General features: G+C 40.8%; 1 protein-coding gene across 5 annotated transcripts in view; it reads right to left on the bottom strand.

Moving 5' to 3' along the window:
- Window positions 1–8,824, bottom strand: part of DYNC1I1 (dynein cytoplasmic 1 intermediate chain 1) — a 314,344-nt gene extending 305,520 nt beyond the window's left edge. For 2 of the 5 annotated variants that reach the window (XM_058725023.1, XM_058725020.1), the window contains exon 1: window positions 8,287–8,514. The gene's annotated coding sequence lies outside the window, so the exon portion shown is untranslated. Of the gene's footprint in view, window positions 1–8,286; window positions 8,515–8,707 lie in introns of those variants that run through there. The other 3 variants (XM_058725024.1, XM_058725022.1, XM_058725021.1) reach the window with 2 other exon arrangements.
- Between the last annotated feature and the right edge of the window lie 15,019 nt (window positions 8,825–23,843).

Raw genomic sequence — 23,843 nt, forward strand, 5'->3', positions numbered from 1 at the left:
CTCAAAGAAAATGGGTATGATTCTCCCCTTCAAAATCTACAGGGATATGGGATTTCATCCTTGTTTGATATGCCAATTACTTTTCAGCAGCATTTGAAAAATATTAAAAAGCTTAAAAGAGGAAGCAAGAAAATCTGTATTGGAAACCCCAAACCATGTCCCTGGGTGGTCTGTATTTGCATTGGGAGATTTAGTTTGGCATTTTAACTTATGTAAATAGATTCTCACTTTCCTCTGAGTCTGAAAGCATTCAAAGAGGGAAGATCACCTTTCCAAATCAGCGGTAACCTATACCCTCTGAGAGTGAACAAAGTCACACTTTTCAAGGAAACAGGCAGAGAAGTTTTTTGTTATTCTTTCTTCCACAAAATACACACCAATTCCCACAACCCCTTGCTATTTTGATACTAGTGGGGCAGACGGTGAAACGGGAGACGTGCCATCATTTTAAAAGGGGACACTGTCAAAACACACATCCCCCCACAGAGCCTGCTAACTTTCCAGCCACCCAAACCACCAACTACTGAAATTCCACAAGCTGATTCCGAGACACAATCCCATGGTCATCCTCCAAGCATGGGCTCACTGTAACACTCAACAACTAGATAAACTTGTAAAGGCCTCCATATGTGCCTCACAGGATCTAAATTGCTTTTAAAAGGAGTGGACTTCATTCCATTTCAATTACTAAAATCTTCTGCTTGTTAAACAAAGAAATGGGTACTATTTCAGGTCAGAGTAGACCATCTAGCTTGCATTCTAAAAAGGAAATTGATGGTAGGCAAAGTCTATACAGTACTGTGTCACCATTTACTCATTGGGGCTATTTAAAATATACACATTACTCTTGGCTTCACTCTAGACATTAGCATAAAATAGAAATCTGACAAATGAATCAAAATCTCCCTTTCTCCCACTGGAAGGAAACCAAAGACACCAAACCAAAGATCAAAAAATTAGCCCAAGGGGCTCATAAAAGAAACAGAAGACTCAAACCATCCTGCCTGCCATTTCTAGAATGAAAAGTTGTCCCTTTCAAGATCCCTTTCTCACAGCAGAAATGTTCCACATGATCCTAATTCAGGAAGGCAAGGATTCCAGAATTCTAGGCATTACCAAGTCTACATTCAAATTGGGCCCAGACGTGCAATGGAAACTACATTTCAGGAAGTGACTGTTTTTACTAAACACATTAAAGTGATCCAAGGGGAAAGAATTAAATCTTATAATAAAAAGAAAATTAAGTGGGATTTATTCTGGCTAGTATTTCAGATCAACAAAGCTTCTTGAGCCTCCACCATGTGTAAGACCCTCAGCTGAAAGATACAAGGGTATCTCAGGGAGCCTGGAGTGTAGTGGGGGAAAGAAGCATGCATATAAGTAGTACAATTCAATATAAAAAAAAAAAATTTTTAAGCATACCTTTGGTTCAAAGGAAGGCAAGATCACACATATCCCTGAGAAGAGAAGGCTAGAGAATGATATAATTGCTGCTGGATAATAAGAAGCATCTTCCACACACTGAGTGGAACATGCATTGAACCCTGTTTTCTCATTATCTTTAATCCTTATAATAACTTTGCAAGCCAGGTATCATTATCCCCATTTCACAGATGAAGAAACTGAGGCTCACATAGCTTAAGTGAGATATCTGGCTTCTTCTTTCTTTTGTCTTATGCTGTCTTTTAGATGTTGTACTCTTATGTTGTAAAAGACCAAACAAGGAAATGGACTTAAATTACAACAGGAAATACTCAATAAAAAAAGAGAGTGTCTATTGACATTTTGAGCAGGATAATACTTTGTCACAGGAGTTGTCCTGTGCATTGTAGGATATTCAGCGGCAGCCCTGACCACCACCTATTAGATGCCTGTAGCCACTCTCCCCAGTTTTGATAACCAGAATTGCCTCTAGACATTGCCAAATGTCCCTAGGGTGGACAATCACCCCTGGCTGAGAAACACTGATCTGAAACACATTAGAATAAGTCAATTTCTTCTGTAAATCACTACATAGGGGAAAGACAGCCTCAGGGCAGGAGATGGGACCCTTGACTTTGCAGGTCCTTCCAGCCCTGCCCACTTTGAGTCTGAACCACACAGACAGAAAGCCAAGGACCTAACTCCCAGCCACTGCCTACAATGACCCATAACATACAACACCTGTGCTAAATAAATGCATGCTCTGATAATTGGCATTGTGTGCCCCTGGTGCCCATCAAGGGTTTCTAAGGACTGTGCAAGCATGAGAAGAACTAATGACATTTTAGTTTCCAGATCTGAAGCTTCTGTCTTTAATCTTTCCAGAAACTGACCTATCAGAGAACATGCCTGTGATTTAGAATCATTCAGGGCTTCCTTTCCCACCTCCATTTTTGCAAAAGCCTTTCTTCCCCATTACCAGAGGGGAAAAAAAAAACCGTGACACTTGAAGCCCCAAATCCGACTGTGATGCTTGACCACAAGGTATAAATATACCCTTTTGTTGAGGAGCTTCTTCAGGTATTTTTTATAGAGAGATTGAGGTAGTATTTAGATTGTAATTGAATTCAAAGAATTACATCATTTTATTTTTAAATATCCAAGTTTACAATATTCTGGAAATCACATTCGTTGTGATTCTTCAAGTTTACAATGAAAACAGTTAGATGCCAACTTAAAATGTGTAGCATGAGAGCAGCAGAATTTTTAAAAATCTTTAGAGGTTATAGAAGAAAAAAAAAATTGAAGCATAATAAAGCACACTGGTATTGCTTCCCAGGCAGATCTGTTGATCAAGTGCAATCATCCTGTGTAGTGCCAGAGACTCATTACTTTATTATAAAGAATGCCCTTGACTCCAACATAAATTTCTGCTTTGTGTGTTTGCCACACTGATGGCATTAGCTGGTTTGTGCCCCAAAAATAAAAACAATGGGTCATTCTTTAAGAGTATAGTAAAAATATGGGTGAGGATAGAAATGTTAGGGATTCAGTAATATTTTGGAAATAAAACTGCTGCTTGTGAGGATCTCAGGATTGATAAGAACCAAAAACTAAAGGGTATGTAGGTTGTCTGGTAAGCAGAGGTGCTCCCAAGATTTAGTGCCAAGTTAGTGTTCCGGATCATGACACAGTCACTATATCAGCTAAGCCCCAGAACACTGAGCAGCTTCGAATTCAGCTTTGAAATAAATTCATCTTTGCAATGAACACAGTCTTGGTTTATATCCACTCCTGCAAAGTCAACTTTCTGGACTGTCCTCGTTGTAAACCGCTATGCATTTTGTGTGCAGCCTGATACCTAGTTACACTTGAGAATTAAATGTAGGGGCTTTAGCACACCTCAAGGGAAAGCAGGACTTGCTTATTCTCCAGTACACTGAGAGACGTCTAATTTTCTTGTTCTCTTTTGATAACACATTTAGGCTTTTCCCATCAGCACGTGGGGGACTCTCTGTCTTGAGGGACTCTCTGTCTTGCCACAATGAAAAGCTACACTAAACGGTATTTTTTGGCATCCCACATAGAAAAACAATGACATACGATGGGAACAGAATAAACAAACTTTGGAATCTGGCCAACCTGCATTTGAAATCCAGCTTTCCCACAAACTGGTTTCAGGTGGCCTTGACAAAGTGGCTTCATGTTTCCAAGCATCAGATTCTTTGTTTGTCAAATGAAGATAAAAATGTCAGTCTTACAGGGCTGTTAGAATGATTTGATGAACCTAAACATGAACAGGGTAAGTACCTAATGGATGCCAAGCAACGCTAAGGCTTCCTGCCATTCTTGAAGATCTCACTTGGTTGCAGCGTGCATTAGTGTAAGTTGGTGCCACCCCCCCCCCACCCCCTGCCTTCAAAATGCCTTGGTAGCAAAATGCCAACAATGCTCTTGTAGCTACAAACATTTTTTTCTTGATTGGTGCTCATAGCATAGTTTTGCCTTGTTTTCAACACATTCAGCTCCTAGCCCCTCTTCTAAACTGTGCCTCTGAACCAGTGGTTCTTAATCTCTTTTTGGTCACAAATCCCACACCCCGCCCCTTGCCACCAGAAAGTTGCATTTCTATACATATGCATTAAATTTTGCATCAGTATTATCGGGTTCGGTGACCACCAGAACACCATCATGTGTCCGCTCTCCACAATGCCTAGGACTCCTATTTAAGAAGCCTCCTCTGAACAAAGAATCAGGAGATGCTTTATGAACATGTAGGCTCTTCAGGGTTTGCACCTGGACAGTAGTGTCTATGTTCCAATGCAAGCTTCACTCTGACATTCTGGTGCCAGGCTTTCTGTAGAGAGGAAGCAAAGAAAATCAGCCCAGGATATCTATGAAAAGTTCTTAATCAAGAGGAATATTTTTTACATGGATCTGGGCAAAAGTTTATAAATTTCAAAGAAATAAAATGAGAGTCAGATTAACTTAATTCTCAAAAGAAGTGAACCCTAAAAGTTCATTGTCCTAGCAAAGTTCCCCAAAGAACACATTTTCTCACATTTTATAGGGGGTGTAGAAGTCACAACATTTTCTAGTAAAAGGGATCCCTGATCAAGGAAATGACTATTTACATGGCACTTGGGATCCACAAAGTATCATGGGTAATTACCTAATTTCATTAAGGAGAGAGAACCAAATTGGTACTCGATTTCAGAAGAGCTATAGTGCTACATTGAGTTTGCCATATCATCCATAGTTATCAATCTGCTGACAAAAAGTATGGCCACCATTGAGGCTTAAAGGACATGACAATGGTCCTTAGGGATGTTAGGTAGCAAACCTGAAAGAGACAGACGAGCTCACCTTTTTCTTGTTTCTGATAGGGGATGCTAGCAAAATTGGGTGAGCTCTGGTTTGGGAGTCAAACAGACCTGATTTGAACCCTGCATCTGCTATTGATTATCTATAACCCTGAATATGTCACTGAACTCAGTCACATCATCTATAAAATATGGTCAATAACATCTATTTCATAGGATTCATATAAGGATTAAAATGAAATAACATGAGAAAAGAACTTGGTATTCAGTATATGAAAATTAACCAATATAATTGTTCTGTAGTATGGAAGAATAGATTCAGACTGCCTAGGGTTCAAATCCTGCCTCTATAATTTATCAGTTGAGCAATTTTCAAAAAAGTTAGTTGGCATCTTTGTATCTTTGTTTCCTCATCTGTAAAATAGGATGATAAATAATATATAACTCATAAGATATTTGTGGATTAAATAAATTAATACATGGAGAAGTAACGTAAAATCCAATGCCCGGGCCAAATGCTCAACGCATTTTAGCAAATGTTTCGGTAAGGTAATACATTTAGGAAACTGCTCAGTGTATTATTAACCTTTGCTTTACTTGACAGAGCAAAATGTAAGGCAAACAAAATGATGAAGGATATACTTAGCTTTGCAAAAGACCTTTTCATCTGAGGCTAGGTTAAGTTATAGAAAGAAACAGGTGATGGAAAGAATCAGTAGCCCATTTAGGTAAATCACTTTGGATGAAGCCTATGCACAGTCTGTGTTGAGAGACATGGTTTGAAGACTTGGTATGTATTTTACAAGACCAGACAGAGAAGTATCCAAGATGAATCCCCAAAAATTACCTGACTCAGTGCTGGAGTCAAGGAAAAGGCTTATTGGGGCACCAGTTCATTGAGTATCCAGCTCTTTTCAAAAATTTTTTTTAAACATGTATTCATTTTTAAGCAACAGAGAGTCACAGAGCATAAGTGGGGGAGGGGCAGAGAGAGAGGCAGATGCAGAATCTGAAGCAGGCTCCAAGCTCTGAGCCATCAGCACAGACCCCAATGCGAGGCTTGAACCCACGAACCTCAAGATCATGACCTGAGCCAAAGTCGGACACTTAACAGACTGAGCCACCCAGGCACCCCAAGTGTCCAACTCTTGATTTCGGTGCAGGTCATGATCCTAGGGTAGTGGGACTGAGCCCCTCATGGGGCTTGTGCTGAGTGTGGAACCTGCTTAAGATTCTCTTTCTCTCTCTCTCTCTCTCTCTCTCTCTCTGCCCCTCCCCCATGTGCGCTCACACCTTCTCACTCTCTCTTTCTAAACTAAAATTAAAAAAAAAAAAAAGGAAAGGCTTATTTATTAAATGTAGACTTGGGAAGAAATGTTTGGGGAAGTAGAAGGGCTGGTAAGAAAGTTGACAGAGCCCTCTCAGACACAAAGCATGATGACACAAATGCTGATTGACTTCCTCTTAAATTTTATTTTTGTGAGAGAGAGAAAGAGACAGAGAAAGAGAGAGAGAGCGCGTGCATGCACATACACACACACACACATGCACACACACAAGTGGGGGAGGGTCAGAGAGAGAGGGGGACAGAGGATCCAAAGTGGGCCATGTGCTGACAGCAGACAGCCCAATGTGGAGCTTGAACTCACAAACCGTGAAATCATGAGCTGAGCCTAAGTCCAGAGATTTAAGGAACTGAGCCACCCAGGTGCCCCTGACTTCTTATAATCTCAGAAGTTTGTCAGAAACTAGGCACCAGGGACCACCACTGTAAGAATTGCCCCACTTTCTTGTGGGTTAAATTTTTTCTCTGACCATATCCCTAATAGTGATTATACCTGATGATGTAGATCTCAAACACCAAAGAGCTTCAGGACATGTTTCAGTAGAAGAGGAAAGGCTGGGGGTGTGGAGGGGCTGAGCCATCCCTGTGCAGTTGGGCACTGTGTGCCTGCATCCTTCAGGTCCAAGTGGAGAGGAAGCAGGTGCATCAGTGCCTGAGGCCCAAGACAAGGACAAAAAAGAGAGACATAGGGGATGTGCTGGGCCAAAAACTGGGGCCAGACTGGACAGGCTGTACAAAGCCTCTACTGGGCACCAAAATATATTGTCCTAACATCCTAATGATGATGCTGCAAGATCTTACAGAAAAATGGCTCTTGGAGCACTGAATCCTCAGAACTTAAAAAACATTGGCAGGTTGGTTCCCGTGAAGAGAACATTTTGATGACTGAGTATATTTTTATTGAGAAACATGGTCAAAAGAGCAGAGTTTAAGGCCTTTGTTTCTCACAAAACAAAAGAAGTTCACAAAGAACTTCTGGACAAAATTTGGCATTTTAAATCATCAGAAGAAGTATTAATCACATTCCCACCGGCACCCTCAGGATGCAACTTGCACTTGAAGTCTCCATTCCGAATTTCCTAACGCTGTCTCTCACTATAATTTTCACAGTGAAAATATGTTCATAGACCGTCACCCATAGCTGTGCTAATATTAGCCATACGCTGTCTTCTGCAGTTACCCATGCCTTACTGTCAGCTATGCTTTCTGCTAATCTGGAATATTTGGGAGCAATTTTTCACAACCCTGAACTAGAATAAGTCTACAGTGCACACTTGAAAGGCATTCCAGGCAAGAAAATGGCTGGCCATTTGTTCTTGCCCCTTACCTAGATGAGGTAGAGGCCAGAATAGACTATATTCCATCTTTTGCATTTTTGCTGAGTCTCCGATTTCCAAAGTAATTTCCTGTCCTGATCCTGGGTTTCCACTTAACCTTATTAACCAAGACACAAGTCATGAGACTCTCGCACACTCAGTTCCCATCAGCGCTGCTAGGATCACTGCCCTAATGATGACGACGCACAGTTTTATAAGGCCACAGCGATTCCAGAGTGGGGGTAGGAGAGCCACGCGGCTAGGAAGGTGTTTACGAAAACACATCCCCCAACCACACTTTTTTGCAGCAGTGAGAGAAACTGGCATCTTCTTGCGTGAGTGTTTAATTAATGCCCTGCTGGAAGTACATTCGCTCCCTCCGACTTGGCGGGTAGCAACAGCATCTAAGAGCTCTGCAGACAGCTGAAAATGTAATCAAACAGCATCCTTTCCCTTCCCTCTGCAGCTTCCCCTCCCCCAGGGGCCGTCAGCTGGTGGCCCACAGGGGTGCGGATCTCACCGCCGCTAGCCTTCTGCCGCCCAGGACCGGACCGAGGCGGGGCACACTGGGACGCCCCTCCCAAGCCCGCGAGGTGGGCGACAAGGTGATGACACCACGACCCCTCCTCTTCTGCCCCCGCCTCTAGGCTCTACCGGGGGAAACTGCAGCAGGGGGGTGTCGCTGGGGGGGCTCTGGCCGCCTTAGGGCGCCGCGTGAGCACGCAGGAGCCTGGGGAGGGGGCCGAGGCAGGGGTCCGGCTGCGGCTGCGGCGGCCCAACTACTGCCCGGCTACCCGCGCAGACGACCCTGGGGCTGGGAGGGTCGAGGGGCGACGCGGAGGCGGCGGCCGGGAGAGCGCGACACCCCCCTCCTGTTTACCTGGACGCGCTCGGCGGCGGCGGCGGCGGCGGCACTGGGCTCCCCGAGCGAGCGCGGCAGCGGCCCCCGGGGGGCGGCGGGGTCGAGGCTCGAGCGGCTCCAGAGGGCGGCGGGCCCGGCGCGCGCAGGATGTGCTGTCTCACGCTGCGCCGGCCGCTCGGCTCGCGCTCCTCGGGGACCCAGCACTTCCTCTCTCTCTGCGAGCCTGACACTGACAGCTCCCTCGGAGCACCCAGGCTGCGGGGCTCGCCCCGCCCCCGCCCACGCCCTCCACGCCCCGCGCCCCTCCCGCGGGAGGGCCCTCCGCTCGCAGCCTTCGCACCGGTCTCGCAAGGGAGGGGTGGCGCCGGCCCAGCAGCGGGTGGCAAACCGGGGGCCTGGGGAGGTCAACCCGTCTATCTGTACAATCGGCAGGACTCACCTAAGTTGCTGCCAACAGAAGAGCTTCGGTGTTTTGGGAGCTGTTGCTGACATGCCAACATTGAACAACTTTCACTTCCAGACAACTACTTTAAGGTCATTTAAGTAGAAATAGAGAAAGCTCAGCTCCATCTGCTACACACAAAGACATAGGTCTGATTTATCCCTATTTTTTTCCCAGAAGAAAAAAAATGTATATATAGCTCGCCTCCACAACGTTGCTTCTTGGATTCCTAGCTGTTAAAAATCTGGGTAACCATTCTTGAACTCCCTCAAAGCTTACTGTAACAGCTAAGTGGTAAACCCAGAAATGGAGTTTGGGCTTCTAATCAGTGCAGATTTGGCACCATTTTATAGCTAAGTTTTTCGTTGTGCTTCTTGAATATCTGTGAGGTCACTGTCCACATTAACATGGAAGTTACTGAAGGACAAAGACTGTCTTCTTCGCTGTTGTATTCCCAATACCTACAACAGTGTTTGATGCATAATAAATGCTGAGTAACTGTTTATGAATTTATTTAATCAAGTGCTACAGTAATTTCAAAATAAATAAATATAGAGGTAACTATATTATTATACTTACTTATGAAATGGCCATCTTTTTTCCAATTTTGCCTTCCTGGCAAATTATTGTGACCATAAGTCTGGCTAAAAAATAGACAAGTGGAATGTCTTTTGAAAGAAGGAATTCAAGATATTGCAGAGAAAAAAACTTATGAAACAAACACTTGCCATTGCCATGTATTGGATACTTAATAGAAATCAAACTCTACGTACATTTTTCTTTTAAGTTTTTTATTAGCACTGTGTAGTAGATAAAATGTCATCCCCATAGTTAAAGGACTGAATCTCAAAGAAGTTAACTACTTTGCCCAAGTTCCCCAGCCACAGAGTGATGTAGATGAGATCGGAACCCCTGTTCACCTGACTTCACTGCTTGTACATTACCAACTGGTATTACTGTCTCTCCAATATGGGGGTTATTGTATGCCCACTACCTGCCAAAGCTAGGAACTTCAGGTGGTCCAAAAATGAGAATATAAGCCCTTTTTACAAAGAAGTTAAAATCCAGTTGAAGGTAGAAGGAAGGGTAAACATATAACTAAAGGCAAACAGGGGCATCTGAGTGGCTCAGTTGGTTGAGCGCCCACGTCTTGGTTTTGGCTCAAGTCATGATCTCATGGTTTGTGAGATTGAGTTCTGTGGTGGGCTCTGTGCTGAGAGCAGGGAGCCTGCTTGGGATTTTGTCTCCCTCTCTCTCTGCCCCTACCCTCCTCATGTGCTCACACTCTCTCTCTTTCAACATAAATAAACTTTTTTTTACAGGCAAACAATAAAGAAATGGCCAAAGCAATACAATATGTTAAAAGAACTCCAACAAGAGCTCATCTGGTTGGAGTGGGGAAGGTCATAGGAGAAAATTAGAATTGTGATTATGGATAATATTTGAAACAGATAGATAGGGGTTTAAGAGTAGAAATGAAGAGGGAAGAACATTTCCAGGCATAAACAAAGCTCTAGAAAAGAGAAACCACATGTACCCAGCAAATGCTGAGTGGTCCAGCTTTTTGAAGTATGGCAGACTCATGGGGGAGCAGATTGAGACTTAGGGAAGGCTGAAAAGAAGATAGTGGAATACCACCATTACAGATATTTGAGCAGGAAATGACATTTGGAAAGGGTCATCCAGGAGCTTCTATGGATAAAGGACTGAAACAAGTAAAGACTAATTCAAAGTTCATTTTAAGAACCTAGGTCAGGATTAGGAAGGCCTGAATTTGTCAAGTTGTGTTTATCATAATGGCTTATATCCCCAGCACAAATTTTTAAAAAATGCTTATAATTATTTTCATTATCATGTGTAGAGGAATAGTATATTGGGTGTAGGATTAGAAATAAATAAGAAATGAATGATCTCTATATTCCAGAGACTCAAATCTAATGAAAAGACGCAATTGGCTTTAATACCAAACAGGCTAATAAAAGTAGAATAAAAAAGGTAGAAAGACATTTGCCATGAGAGATCAGGAAGGGGAAAATGCCTTACAGTAGGGCATCCTCATGATCTGGAGGCATTTATTGAAGAGGTTCTGGGTGTATGTGCACAGTTGGATACGAATCTTGACAGATGGCAATGTGCATTTGAGAACGGGGTTAGATAGCATGCATAGACTTTACCTTAGTTTTATTGATAGATCTTATTTTTTTAGAGTATTCTAAGTTTACAAAAAATTTACGCAGTAGTACAGTGTTCCCCCTATACCCCCTACAAGTCATAAACTGCTCATTGCAAATATACCCGTTTCACCTCTTAATCTACTTAATGCTCCAAAATTTGAAAGAAGAGCCCCAAGAATTAGTTAAATGGTTACTATAAAAAAACACGCCGGACAAATTTCTAACTTACTAGCCTTTAAGAAGTTGCTAAAGAGTCTTGCAGAGAGACAGTGGTGTGGCTAAATTCCCCTACTCTGGAATCAGACTTTCTGAGTGTGAGCTTAAGTCGACTGCTTACTGGTTTTGTATATTTGCACACGTTAGTAGACTCTTCTGAGACTCAACTCTCCTAGAAGTCAAAAGGGGGTAATAATGACACTTGTCACCTGTGATATTTCAATGAATTAATCTATGTGAAGCACTTCGCACAGCCCCTAGCATATAATTAGAAACATTCAATAAATGTTAGCTCTAGTTTGTTATTATTAGTTCAGTCTGCATGAAAAGTCCCAGAGCTTTGTACTCTCTAAATTCAGTGTCCAATCTGTGATATTACCAGACTTCAGGGACTACGGAGACCTTGGAGTCACTACCAGCCTTCAAGAAAGAGAGTCTTCTGTCCTCATGCACCTCATACATCAGTGCCAGATACAGGTGTGGCCCGCAGCTGGCTCCCTTGTCTAACTCACTTTCCTAGAACCCCATTTCACCCAGGTTCCAACAACATTCTTATGTACCAGATTTCTTCCTATCTGCCCGAGAGTCTCCTCTGCAAGTTTTTCTTCAGTCCATTATATCTTGGTTGGAAGAAATAAAACTGAAGATTAACCTCAGTGATCCAAAGGCTCTAACACCACAGAAAAGAAATGTGAGCCATCTGAGTTGGCTTTTAAAATTGAAAGATAACCAAGAGGAAAAAAAATGCTTGAAAATATTCTCCAGTTAAGACAACATATGTTCTACATAGTGCTCAGAATAAAAACCTGTAAGGAAACTAATTTAAAACCACTGATGAATGTCATATATAGTTTTGTGTAGGATATATATCAAGTGAGACATGTTTTATGTATTTTTTGATTATATGACTAAAGATGGTCGGTTTGTGCCAAACCAAAACAATAATAGATGTTCAGAAAAAAAGGTGCATTATTAGTATTTTAAGATTTACTAGAAATCGAAGAGTGAGTTAGGATGAAATCAATGATTGCAATGTATAAAGCAACTCTTGCTTTTTGTCTTCTGGACACTTCATTACAGCATGTTGTCTTTGTTTTTATAGATGCAAAGAACCTACAATAAATAAATACACTCACATAAAATTTGCTATCAGTTTTGGAAGAATGAATTCAGAGATATCTGTTATATAGTTTTAGATTTTTTAAATGCTTTTTGAATAACTTCCAAAGACAACTCCACTTATACTATAATTACCTATATTTGGCATGTAATTGTGTTATAATCACCAACCCCCTTCACTTTTGCCTCCTTGTATCTGTCCCTCCCCCTCCCCCTTACATTTCCTTCCATCAGCTTTTCTTTCAAAGATGATGCTAAGCCAAAATGCATATGTTTTAACAATCCATAATAAAATGCAACCATGAAAATATCTACACGTCAAAAATACAAATCTTCAGATCTTAAAAAATCATTTTAAGCACTTAAATGTATAAGTACAACTCCATTGATTATAAGACGTAAATTATTTTTCTTTAAATTCACTTCCATCAGTGTCTGAATATAAATCTTTATTTTTCCCCAGCTGTGAAACCGGTGTCTATTTCTTTGTGTTCTTCCCCATTACTTGTTATTTCAAACGTACATTTCTAGGAATCAAATAAACCTACCTTGGGAAAAGAAAGTAACAACACTTTTGGTAAATTATTTCTCTAGATTCTTTCCTAGAAACAGTATTTTATTGTTCTTATAACCACTCCTCAGAAAGATTGTTCCTAAATCCTGATAGCTCTATCTTCCAGAACTCTCCCAACACTTTATTTTATTTTATTTTATTTTTAATTTTTTTTTAATGTTTTATTTATTTTTGAGACAGAGAGAGACACAGCATGAACAGGGGAGGGGCAGAGAGAGAGGGAGACACAGAATCGGAAGCAGGCTCCAGGCTCTGAGCCATCAGCCCAGAGCCCGACGCGGGGCTCGAACTCACGGACCGTGAGATCGTGACCTGAGCCAAAGTCGGATGCCCAACCGACTGAGCCACCCAGGCGCCCCTCTCCCAACACTTTAAAAAACCTATCTGTATTTATTTAGAAGTAAGTAAATATATATTCATTGGGACTGTTTGTGTGCCTTTAACCAGCAAGTCTGAATATTTTTCTTTATGGTGCTTCATTAGTTATTTCTCATGTGCTAACTCTTAATATTATTTGACTATTTGAAAAGTGAAATGTAAATAATTTGTATATCTTAGAAAGAAAATTTTATATATTACATGTTTCTCACTTCTTTTCCTTCTTATGCTTATTTCATTATAAAGTAATACTTTAAGAAGAATTATAAAACAGTCTGTATAAAATAACACAATTTTTAGTACTAAAGGAATGTATAAATCAGAGATATTAAATTGAGGTCAAGAACCCAGGCCCTGAGTCAAGAATACCTGGGTTAACTAGCTCCTGTGATTCACTAGCTATGTGGTTCTGCACAAATTGCTTAACCCTGTTAAGCCTCAATATATCTTCATGTGTAAAATGGTCATTACACTGCCCATCTCTTAAGATTGTAATAAGAATTGGGGCACATGGGTGGCTCAGTCGGTTAAGAGTCCAACTTCAGCTCAGGTCATGATCTCACAGTTTGTGAGTTCTAGCCCCACATCGGGCTCTGTGCTGATGGCTCAGGGAACCTGCTTCAGATTCTGTGTCTCCCTCTCTCTCTGTTCTTTCCCCTATCTCACTCTATCTCTCTCTCACTCAAAAATAACTAAATATTAAAAAAAAAATTTTAAGATTGTAATAAGGGTTAAATGAGATAATTCTTATAAAAAATTGATACAGTGATTGGCAACAAGTAAATTTTAAATGAATGTTAAATATTGTTATTATGTGGATATGCACAGCAAAAGGAATGAAAGGTAACAGAAAAATATTACCAAAATGCTGGCTATTTTGGGTGATTCCACTACGGATTTTTTTTTACATGTTCCAACAAGCCTGTTAGATATGAGGAATATTCCACTAACAGCATTAAGTCACTTAAAAACAATAGAGGTTTATACCATAAGCTTCTTTCTTTTATTTATTTATTTTTTTACAATTTATTTCTTTTTGAGAGATAGAGACAGAGTACAAAGAGGGGAGGGGCAGAGAGAGAATGAGACACAGAATCCCAAGCAGGTTCCAGGCTCCAAGCTGTCAGCACAGAGCCCGATGCAGGACTCGAACCCACCCACAAACGGTGAAGTTATGACCTGAGCCGAAGTCGGATGCCCAACCGACTGAGCCACCCAGGCGCCCCTAAACTTCTTCCTTTTAAAACTCCCTAAAACGTACACTAAATCTTATTTGGCAACAGTTACAATATACGTTGTAGACATCAGAAACAAGAAGCTAAAGATGGATGAAGGCTTTCACCTTCTTCCTAACAGAGGAGTCAGGATAAGGATGGAGTCAGGATCAAAGAAGATGATTGTGCCCTCTCACTTCTTGGATATATACCAAGTATCATGTTCTTTTCTCCCTGCACACCACTTCCAACACATACCACTTAGGTAGTTATTGTGCTACTCTGGTTCCATTGAGATGCAATGAGCCATGAAGGAATCCCTCCCCAGGGAGCTTATAATGATATGCTACAGTATTCTCTGGAACTAGAAATATACACTGCCCCTGTCTATCCTCCAGAGAGGTGCCGTTCACGCTAGTGATGAATGGATAGAGCTATGTGGCCAGCGGTGCCCTTGTGACCTCCAGGTCCTTGCTCTCCTGCATTTGCTAAGTATTCAGGTGAAACCCTTTATTTAGGATATGAGTTCATCGAGAGGACATGACCACCTGTTGACCAGCAAACTGGACCCAGCAATCAGAGACTCCTCACCTCCTCCCTCCCCGTCCTTGAAATGTACTTCTGCCCTCTTTTCTCACAGTGAAAGCCGTTTTCAAGGACAGCCTTGAGAGAGCAATGTTATTGAGAGAGAGAAAAAAAGAGAGCATGAGCAGGGGAGGGGCAGAGAAAGAGGGAGACACAAAATTCCAAGCAGGCTCCAGGCACTGAGCAGTCAGTACAGAGCCCTATGCGAGGCTGGAACTCACAAACTGTGAGATCATGACCTGAGCTGAAGTCAGACGCTTAACTGACTGAGCCACCCAGGCACCCCTTAAACTTTTAAGATTCTGGCAGGTGGGCATGGAGAGCTACTCCTCTTGTGGCCGCTCCAGACAAGCCTCTGATGTAAGTTCACTTGTGTATAAAAATCGCCACCTATCAATCTTTTTTCCGTCTCTGTCTTCTGTCTGTCCTGCCTTTCATGTATGGGGGCCAATTTGCAAACCAACAGGGTAACATAATTCACATTTTTTGACCAGATGATTTCTGAAAATACGGCCTATCAAATATAAGTTTAACTCATTTATGGGAAGATAGTGAAAGAAAGAGATTATGGTTCCATTTAAGTTTTTAGCAAGAAAACCAATTAGCACATGAGAAAGCTTTCAATATTTTAATGCTCCCCTATAAGAACAAGATCTTAAGGCTTACCCAGACCATTTCTTTGCCTCTTGCGTTTGCCTACCATATTTTGAAAGATTTCCAAATCGATACTTTAGATTGAATTTTTTATTATTGCAAGTGTATGTGTGTGTATTCAAATTTTGAATACTGGTCTGAAGTGAATAAAGGATGATTCATAAATATTTTAAAGAGTTAGCTGTATGTCCATTTGTCATGGAGCCTTCGGGTAATTCTTTGCTTTGCTTTCCTCAGTTTGCAAGAAGTGATCTAATAACAGTAGTGAATAAACTTTTTTTCAATGTACTTTAAAGTTCAATTTAATTTTTCATCTTCTGTTAGTGAACTATACTTAATAGTCTCTTTTTCACATACCTTTTTTATTACGGTTTTCTTACCATATGGGTTAAAAGCAATAGAAGATAAAATATCATCAGCTGCCTAGAGGTACTGGATATCCTTCATTACTTTGACATCCTTCATATTACATAATCATTTGTAACTCAAGCTTTTTCTCTCACTAAAGGCTCATGTTGAGGAGATAAATTGCCAAATTGCTGAACTGTTCAAGTAGTTTCTTAATGTTCCAACTTGTAAAATATAAATAAGGTCATATAAAATCAGGTTGAATTAGATGATTAACTACCATTAAGAGTCTGATAACATTGTTTTTTTTTCTTTATAGTAAAAGAGTTAAAAATACAAATAAATATGTGTATTTTGAGAAAATCCTTTGAAACATTTCAGGGTAACCAATTAATAAAACTCCATGTTTTGTTCAACAGAGCCAACAAATAAGAATATATTTCATGTTTCATTTCTGTGGTGGAGTGGAGGAAAAGAAAGAGAAAGACAGACAGAAAGTTCCAGAGAAGCAGAAATAAAGAAGAAGAAGAAGAAGAAGAAGAAGAAGAAGAAGAAGAAGAAGAAAAATCAGAGACAGGGAGTCCATAAACTTTGAGATTAGACCTCATTATAAGGTAAAGTAGTCCTGTCATTATTTCAAACAATTTTGGACACTGGATCAATTTTAATTGGTTTAAAAAATGGTTTAAAATGGTTTAAAAATGTTTAACAAATGGTTTAAAAATGTTTCCATCTCTTCTTGGAAGGATATGGCTTACTTTTTTCTTTCCCCCCAAAATATTTGGGTTTTTTTTTCAATTTTATTTAAGCCCAAGTTAGTTAACATACAGTATAATAAAGGTTTCAGGAGTAGAATTTAGTTATTCATCACTTACATATAATACCCAGGGCACATCCCAACAAGTGCCCTCCTTAATGCTCATCGCCCCTTTAGCCCCATCCTCCCACCTAACACCCCACCAGCAACCCTCAGTTTGTTCCCTGTATTTAAGAGTCTCTTATGTTTTGCCCCCCTCTCTCATTTTATCTAATTTTTTTCCTTCCCTTCCCCTATGGTCATCTGTTTTGTTTCTTAAATTCCACATATGAGTGAAATCAACATGATACTTATCTTTCTCTGACTTATTTCACTTTGCATAATACATTCTAGTTCCATCCACGTTGTTGCAAATGGCAAGATTTCATTCTGTTTGATCACTAGTAATGTTCTATTGTCTCTCTCCCTCCCTCCCTCTCTCTCTCTCTCTCTTTCTCTCTCTCTCTATGTACATATACATATACATATACATATACATATACATATACATATACACTACATCTTCTTTATCCATTCATCAGTCGATGGACATTTGGGCTCTTTCCATAATATGGCTATTGTTGACAGCACTGCCATAAGCACTGGGATACATACACCCCATCGAATCAGCATTTGTGTGTCCTTGGGTAAATACCTAGAGGTAAAATTGCTGGGTCGTAGGGTAGCTCTATTTTTAATTTTTTGAGGAACTTCCATACTGTTTTCCAGAGTGGCTGTACCAGTTTGCATTCTCACCAGCAGTGCAAAAGTGTTTCCCTTTTTCCAAATCCTTGCCAACATCCGTTGTTTCCTGAGTTGTTCATTTTAGTCATGCTGACTGATGTGAGGTGGTGTGTCAGTGTGGTTTAATTTGTATTTCCCTTATTATGAGTGATGTTGAGCATCTTTTCTTTAAAAAAAAATTAACGTTTATTTATTTTTGAGAGAGAGAGAGAGAGAGTGTGAGTGGGGGAGGAGCAGAGAGAGAGGGAGACACAGAATTTGAAGCAGGTTCCAGGCTCTGAGCTATCAGCACAGAGCCCAATGTGGGGCTCGAACCCACGAACCATGAGATCATGACCTGAGCGAACTCGGACCCTCAACCAACTGAGCCCCCCAGGGGCCCCTATTGAACATTCTTTGATGTGTATGTTGGCCATCTGGATGACTTCTTCAGAAGAGTGTTTATTCATGTCTTTTGCACATTTCTTCACTGGATTATTTACTTTTTGGATGTTGAGTTTGATAAGTTCTTTATAGATTTTGGGTACTAACCCTTTATCTGATATGTCATTTGAAAATATCTTGTCCCATTCCATCGATTGTCTTTTAGTTTTGTTGGTTGTTGGCTTTACTTTTATTTTCAACCATTAAGGTTTATTGTTACAGATTTATTTTCCAATGGAATTTTTAGATTTTTATGCATGCATGAGGGGATAATTTAAGGATGACAGATTCACTCAACTCTTAAATGTGTTCTATTCATGAATTTACTAGATACATAGCCTCAGTGGCCCTTTGAATTTCGCAGCTCTTTAGATTGCCTTTTGCATATGTGTGAAATTGCTACCTCATTCCACAGTGCCCACAGTCAGAATCAGAATATACTTTTGAGCCATTTTCTCCAAATCAGATATAAAGTTTGGTTACATAAGTATTCTATCAGGTATAATTTATGGATGGACATTGTTTAAGGCAGGAAAAAAATAGGAACAATCAGTATTTTAACCACCATTCACAGATGACCAACTATTCTTGAAATCTTCAGATATCCTGTAAATGAGAATGACAGGGTGACAGGAGAAGAGAGCAAGGGTGGCCTTTTTTATTGGTTATAACATCACTGTCAAAGCAATACCAGTGTACTTTATGCTTTATGGATATGAGTCATCCATAGGATATACCTCAAGTGTTGGAGAAATGAGATGGTTTTGAAACAATAGAAAAGTGGGGCACCTGGGTGGCTCCATTGGTTAGGGATCTGATTCCTGATCTCAGCTCAGGTCTTGGTCTCAGGGTTGTGAGTTCTAGCCCAGCATTGGGCTCCATGCTGGGTGTGGAGCCTACTTAAGGAAAGAAAGAAAGAAAGAAAGAAAGAAAGAAAGAAAGAAAGAAAGAAAGAAAGAAAGAAAGAAGAGAGAGGGAGAGAGGAAGAAAGGGAGAGAGAGAAAGAAAGAGAAAGGGAGGAAGGAAGGAAGGAAGGCAGAAGGAAAGAAAAGCATAGGGTTTGGCTCTCATGAATGACAAATTGCTACTCTTGTCAATGTATGCTCCTCTTTTTTTTTTTTTACATTTACTTATTTATTTTTGAGAGAGAGGCACAAATGGGGGAAGGGCAGAGGGAGGGAGACAGAGAATCAAAGCAGGTTCCAGGCTGTGAGCTGTCAGCTCAGAGACTGACACAGGGCTTGAACTCACAAACCGTGAGCTCACAAACCTGAGCTGAAGTAGGATGCTGAACCAACTGAGCCACCTGTGCACCCCAGTGTATGCTTTTCTATTATAACAACTAACATCCAATAAATAATTTTCCAGCACCTGCTATGTGCTGAGCACCAGGGATGCAGCTTACTACTATGTGATAGGCTCTTCCCCGTACATTATCATTATCATCATGCTGATGGTTGATGCACAGCAAAGCTGAGACTCAGGGAGGTTAAGTAACTTACTCAAGCTCTTACAGTTTATAAAGAGTAAAAGCCAGGCCCCTAAATCAGGATGTTTGCTTCCAGAACCCAAGAGCTTCACTTACTGTATAAACACTGTGTATCTTCTGGGGTTTCATTCAGTTGCTATAACCAATCTTGCATAGATGTCTCAGAACTGGAATTTAGGCCAGGATATCTAGGTCAGAAAACATTTACTTGACCTTGGACAAGTTATGTAATTTCTCTGACTTGGGTTCTTCATTTGTAAAATGAGAATAACACCTACCTGTTGGAGGAGGTCAATGAGATGACATGACTGTCAGTTGACCCTCAAACTTGACCCAGGCAATAGGACAATAGGAGGCCCCTATCCCTCTCCCCTGAGCTTGGAATGTACATTCTGTCTCCTGTTCTCAGAGCCAGGGCTGTTTCAGGGGCATAACCTGGGACAGCAACGTGTTGTTGAGCCCATCTGCATGGTATACATGAACCACCCCGTTAAGGCCTATATATAAACTTTTAAGATTCTGGCAGGTGAGCTTGGAGATCTACTTGTTTTTGTGGCTGGTCACGATGAGTTTTGTACTGAAGCTCCCTTGCTTTTTCAGCTTGCCACCTACCAACCTGGAGTGGCCTGTCTCTTTCTTCCATCTTTCCCTGCCCTCCGTGTATGAGTTTCAGATTTCACCCAGGAAGCTGCCAAGTTTGGGAAGCAACACCACCTCACTGGACTGCCCTGAGCATTAAATGAATTAGCATGAGTGAAGCATTAGAACAGTGTCACATACATAGAGAGGATCATTGTTAAATCTTGTGAACTATTTGTTATTTAGCACTGTGTTCTTACAGATTTTCAGTTTCCGGGGGTATTTGGTTTTTGTTTTGTTTTGTTTTTAATTCTCTACTTTTGAAGTTGAAAGATGGTAAGACAAAAATGGTAGCAGCTGTTCAGCTGTTAGTGCTAAAGGAAGAAAGCTGCACAAAAAGGCAATGGAAAAAACATAATTACTTCAAGAGACACTGAAAGGAAGAAAAAAAAAAGAAGAATATCCCATGTTAGAAGAAGGGTTTCTAAAAGCTACTCTACAGTAACACACACACATGCATGCACATCCTGATAATCATCTCTATAGAAATCAAAACCTGGGGATTTGATAGTGCAAACTAGCACATTACATCCAAGACAATAAATACGACGACATGGTAAAATAAACAGGATATAATAATACAATCAGATATTCAGAAACCTCCCCACACTCACTCCCAGGCATTTTCTCCCTGCCACCTGCTCCTGTTCCTGAGGCAGCCGTGTTCAGGGCCGTGCTTACCTTGGGTCTGTGGCCTCCCTCCACCATGTCTATGTGCCTTGTATAGTCGGCCTTCTGCAGCTTGTGCTACACTCTGGCTTTTAAAAAGTTTTAATCAACAATGGTGTTCAAAGTCACGGTAAGTCCTCTGAATCCTAAACACAGTCAGCCCTATGGACAATTTTTACCAACCCTTTTGTAGCAATGGGTGGTAAGGAAGAAAAACATCAATTCTAGCAGCAAATTGCATGAGGCTGGTTATTACTAATTAACCATTACAAAGCCAATGGAGAATGTGCTCAGAGTCTCTAGAGTCAGTGCAAACTAATGCCGCTAAAAATGACCTCTTAGGATATGGCTCCATTAACTTCAAGTCTACGTTTCTTTTTCTGTTCTTATTCTTTCAATTTATGTAATAAGCTTTGACCTTTTATAGAAAGTTTTGATCTTTCTCTTTAAGATTCCTAAATAAGGGGCTTTTCTTCATGTGTGTGCATGTATATGTGTACCTGTACATATGTGTGCTTGGTAGGGGCAGGTAGGTAGGAAGATAATGACACTCTAATATGTGTTTTTGAGCAAATGTTTAAGACCTTGACCAGGTCACTTTCTTACTGATGGCAGTACATTTCTTTCTTTCTTTCTTTCTTTCTTTCTTTCTTTCTTTCTTTCTTTCTTTAATGTTTACTTATTTCTGAGAGAGAGAGAGACAGAGTACAAGCTGGGGAGGGGCAGAGAGAGAGGGAGACATGGAATCCCAAGCCGGCTTCAGGCTCTGAGCTGTCTGCACAGAGCCCTAAGAGGGGCTCAAACTCACAAATTGTGAGATCATGACCTGAGCCAAAGTCAGAGGCTTAGCCAACTAAGCTACCCAGGCGCCCCAGTACATTTTTTTTAATCAATTCCAACAGCAAAGTTTTACAATTTGATGGTTCTGTGACTTGGTAACTGATCTCATGGTTCACAGACATGCTTAGCACCTCTACTTGGTTTCTAACTATGAAAAAACCATGATGCCTTTGTTAAGTGGGAAGAAAGTAAAGTTAACCATTTAAGTGATTAATTTACAAAATGAAAAATCAAAGAAGACAAAAACTCCCACTTGCCAAGTCACTCAACATTTTACTAAACTCTGCTTTATAAGTTTGGTCTAAAGTTGAGGCAGTATAACTAAACAATTCCAAAATACAGTGATTTAAAGACAATGGAAGCCATGCTCACTCAGAGACTCAGGTTCCTTCCACCTTGTTGCTTTGTTAGAGCCAGACCTTCGCCTGCACGGTGGAAGCCGGTCCCAGGTAAGGGGCGTATGGGTTGTGTGAAGTGGGAAAGAAGGCAAGCCAGCCCACGCCTTATGGCCCAGATGCTGAAGTACACAGGTCACATCTCCATACACTTAACCAGGAGGAATTCAGTCATGGGAGCACACTTAGCTAAAAGGGTCTGGGAGCTATGTCTCTACTGGTACCTCCAGGAGCCCAGCCACAGGTCTTATACATAAAAGAGACATCAAAGTTTGGTGGATAACCAGCTCTTTCTGCCACATCACCTGAGTTCCTAAATAAGACTTGGTAAAGTTCTAGATATTACTGATCATGTTTTCAAATATCCAGAAATAAGATCAATAATTTGTTTTGAAAAAAAAAAATACTGAGTATAGGATGTAAGATGGCAGGAAGTAGATAAATAGAAAATCTCATATACTTTCAAAGAGATGTTTGGTCATTATTTTTCTGGGGGATATTTGGTAATTAGCCCAATACAACATCCTCAGTAGTGGAAGTTGTGGTGGTACAGTCAATTATTAAACGGCCTTGCCATCTGGTTGTCAAGCATATGCATAGAAACCCACGGAGTGTAAAGAAATGTTCTGTATTTCAGAAAAGAGCCATATTTTCCAATACAAAATGAATCCAGAATGGTTCAGGGGTTTGAAAGTAGCTTATTTACTCTCTTCAACTTTTTCTCACATCTACTTTGTATATTTATGCCCTTTTGCCCAGGCTGACAGTGCTTTCCCATAAGCCCAGATCTTAGTAATCCTTGGGGAAAATCTTTCTCCTCCTATCCTCCCCCAATCAGCAGTTTGTAATTTTTACCTTTTTGACTCCTTTTCCCCTAAATCTGGTTCCTTTAGCAAAGCAGACTGTTAATCATTTGGATTCATCCAGATCTAGTCTGGGTGATGTGAATCTGGTAAAGTACCACAATGGAGTGTGCGTGAAAAATCAGCCCCTTCATACTGCCATATTGATCTCATCTTAGGATAACTCTTGTTCATGGTTTTGCTTTTTTTTTTTTTTTTTTTTTTTTAATTCTCCTTCTCCAAGTCCTACTCAAGGTTTAAAAATAGTGAAGGAAGGGGGTGGGGAGTGATCTCCAGCTTTTCATAGGTCAGATAAGGCTTTGTCTAGGTTTCCTTCTACCCCTGTAGGGAGCTGTCCTTTATCCTCTGCTTTGAATCCTGAACCACCCACTCATCTTCAACAGTGCTCCAGGTTTTTCTTGGTGCTTCTCCTAAACACACTGATTAGGCCCAACAAGCCTACATTTTACCAGCTCAAAATTTAAATCCTTGCAGGAGACCTGGCCTCCTCCCTTTGGTGGGGTGAGAGCTATATCGTCCCTATCCACGTTTCAGGATTCTTGGCCCACATATCACTCTCATCTTGCTCCTTTTATCCATTCATCTTCTAACTTCTCTCACAAAACCTAGAGAATCATTTCTTCCTGGGCCTCCCTGGGAGCATGTTAGTTCTGTCAAGGATGCTGCTGTCCCCTGCTCTGTATCAGCTTCCTCAGGAGTAGGAAGCTTGTGCCTAACAGACCATGCTTCAGTCTTTACTTGGTGACATTAGGAATTTGTTTACTATCAGGGCTCACTCCTAGCAGTCAGGTATCCTACCTGAGACCATGGCACCGTTCTTAGGTGACTAGGTGGTTGTTTTCAGTGTCATTTATCCTATAGCAGCAGGCAGCCTCTAAGCCTCTCAGAATTTTCTTTTACTTTGTTACATACGGGAGTGAAATTATTATTTTATTCCCATGTCGTAACCAGACTTTGAAGGAAAGCTGGCACCACTGTCAGGACCTGGAGATAAATAAGTAATAAGTAAAATA

Source organism: Neofelis nebulosa, chromosome 4, assembly GCF_028018385.1.
Source record: "Neofelis nebulosa isolate mNeoNeb1 chromosome 4, mNeoNeb1.pri, whole genome shotgun sequence".
Lineage (NCBI taxonomy): Eukaryota > Metazoa > Chordata > Mammalia > Carnivora > Felidae > Neofelis > Neofelis nebulosa.